We start from the raw sequence: 3,191 nt of genomic DNA, 5'->3' as shown, positions 1-3,191 counted from the left end.
TTGCGTACCTATCCCGCGACCCATATCATCTGCTTCACTATAATTCACATCGAATGTAGTCTCGGAACCATCCTGTTATGTCACGAGAAATAAGCAATAATTGAGACACCAAAATACATTATCATTAAATAAATATTTTACATAAAAGTCCACAACCATTACATAAATTTAAACAAGACACTTACAAACCAAGGACACTTACACACCAAGCACACTTACAAACCGAGACCTTATAAAGTACAACAAAATTCAGGCCGATAACTTAGATGCCAATAAAACAAACAGACACGCAAACCATCTAATAAACAAGACAAAATAGGAATGGTTGTTAGGAGAGAGAAACCCTAATGCCGCAAGGAGACGGCGACGGCGATCCCGAATCGGCAAACAAGGAGAAGACAATAGGAGAGATCGGAAGTGATGCACATGATGTGCGGGAGCAGTCTCGCGAGCAGGTCTTGCAGGACACAGTGGCCAGGACAGCTGAGAATCGTGACGCAATCTCGTACTCGTCTGTTCTGCTAGAGGGTTCGTCGACCCCTGTTCCGCAACCTTGTTTCGTGGTGAAGGATGGTGTAGCAGAAGTGGAGGTTCCGGTGGAGCTTTGGGAGGACTCGGAACCTCTTTAGAGATGTTGTCTTGTGGGTTACTTTATGAACGACGCCCCTCATATTGGTTCGATTCACGCTACTGTAAATCGAATCTGGGCGCAGCCAGGGAAGAAACCTAAAATTGATGTTCAATTTATTGGGAAGACGACGGTTCTGTTTAGGATCGAAGACGCTGCTATCCGCAACAGAGTTCTGGGTAGGAAATTCTGGCACATCTCGGAGGTGCCTTTGATGGTGGGTGTGTGGTCGCCGGAGACAGCTAGCTCGCCTCCTGGCCTCTCTGCCATTCCACTGTGGGTGGATTTGGCACACGTTCCGGGCTACCTTTATTCTAAAAAGGGCCTTAGCTTCTTGTCTCGCACTGTGGGAAAATTTATCAAGCTACATCCGAGCACGGAAAGGTGTATTCGTATGGATGTTGCTAGAGTGCTCGTGGAAGTTGATTTGACCAAACCTCTACCACGAAAAATAAGTCTTAAAGGCAGGCATGGGGAAGATGTTCTTATCTCCATTGCCTTCCCGTGGCTCCCTCCTCATTGTTCCTCTTGCGCTCGCTGGGGGCATTTGGAGTCTAACTGTACGATGAAAGCAAAGTCTTCAAATACTCAGCAGGAGGCAGAGAGGACGACACAAAATGATTCTGTAGTGATGGAGGGATTTTCTTCTAAGGAGGTGCCAGAGACGTCAGGTGCTGTGATCATGACCAAGTTAATGGCTGAGCTTGAATCAATATCTAGTGGAAAGAATCTATCAAATATTACCCCCTCAGTCAATGAGGCGGAGCAGGTGAGAGGCAATAGTATTGAGAAAGGAACTGGTGAAAGATCTGGTGTCAACGAGTGGGCCATTATCTCCGGCCACAGCGGGGCTCCGGCTCTGACTCCGCCAGGAAATAATATTGAGACATGTTTATCGCCGAATGGATTCCAGGTGCTGCAAGATATTAGGGAGGAGGGTGAGATCGACGAGGAAGATGATGATGAGGACTCGGAGTCTGAGGTGAAATCTGTAGAGGATTGTGAGAAGCAGACTGCCCCTCCATCTCCTAGTCGCACTGTTACCCCACTGGTGACTGATTCTGTTGAAAATATTCCGGGAACGGCACCTCAGCGGCAAAGCAGCGTGTACCGTAGTAGAGGTAGAGGTGCAAAGAGGACTATAGTTAACTCAAGGAGCTTGGTGCAAGCAGTTACGCAGCAACAGAAGGGGTCTAAACACGCGAAGAAAGCTTCCTCCCGGAAGTACTGATGTCGTCAATCTTTGCTTGGAACATGCGTGGGTTCAACATGCCACGCAAACAAAAGGCAGTTAGATATTGGGTTTCTGCTGCAAAGTTGTCGTTTGGTTGTTTGTTAGAGACTCGGGTTAAAGAGGAGAATTTCCAAAAGATTTTTGATTCTACGTTCCCGGGTTGGAGTTGTGTTCATAACTACTCGAGTCATCGTTTGGGTAGGATTTGGGTGTGTTGGTCTGATGCTGTTGAGATCATTCCGGTCTCTACGTCTGCACAGATGATCACAGTATGGGTGAGGTTTAAAGCCTCTGGTGATACGTTTTTGGCTTCCTTTGTCTATGCCTCAAATTGCATGGTAGAACGAAGAGAGCTATGGAGTGAAATGGAGACCATTTCAAATTCTGTAGCGGGTGACACAAATGCGTGGATTATTCAAGGTGACTTCAACGTTGCTCTATCCTCTCTAGAGCATTCTCGTCTTGTGGATTCTGCTGCGGACAGAAGCGCTATTAGGGATTTTCAAAATGTGGTCCGTAGCTGCGACATGGTGGATATTGCACAAGTTGGTCCCTCTTTTACCTGGACAAACAGTCAGGATGGCAATCCCATCAGCAAGAAATTGGATCGAGTTATGAGCAACAGCTATTGGATTGGTCAATTCCCGAACTCTTATGTCACCTTTGAATCGGGAAAGGTATCTGATCACATAAGAATGCACATTCAGCTTCGAGAGGCACCTCAGGGAAATTCTAAGCCGTTTAAGTTTTTCCATCACACGGCATCTCATCCACGGTTCCTGGAAGTAGTGAACAGGATCTGGAGTGAAACGGCTCCTCTCTATCATTCCCGCTCTGCTCTGAAGTTATTTCAAGATAAGCTGAAAGCTCTTAAATATGAATTGCGTGGTCTCAACCGGGATATGTTTGGAGATCTTCCAAGGAAAGTAAAGCACGCTTACAATGACCTCTGTGCCAAGCAAACTGAAGCTATGCGGAACCCTCAGACATCCACCTTTGAAGCAGCTTCTGATGCATGGGAGTACTGGCATCATATCTCAGGCATCGAGGAGCAGTTTTATTATCAGAAGTCAAGGGTACAGTGGTTGGGTTTAGGAGATCGGAATTCTCGTTTTTTTCATAAGGTTACACAGAGCCGTAATGCGAGAAACACCATCAGGCGCATAGTGACAGCGGATGGAAGAATACTTACGTCACCCATGGACATCAAGGCTGAGGCTGCCTCTCATTTCGAGAGCTTCCTCAACGGTTCACAACAGGGAGGATCAGAATTAGCGCAGGAGGAAATTGCTGATCTGGTAGACTTTAAGTGCTCCAATGAGGCAAACA

This window comes from Brassica oleracea, chromosome C9 (assembly GCF_000695525.1).
Source record: "Brassica oleracea var. oleracea cultivar TO1000 chromosome C9, BOL, whole genome shotgun sequence".
In the NCBI taxonomy this organism is placed as follows: domain Eukaryota; kingdom Viridiplantae; phylum Streptophyta; class Magnoliopsida; order Brassicales; family Brassicaceae; genus Brassica; species Brassica oleracea.
The sequence above is the reverse complement of the archived record's forward strand: the minus strand, read 5'-3'. Positions refer to the sequence as shown.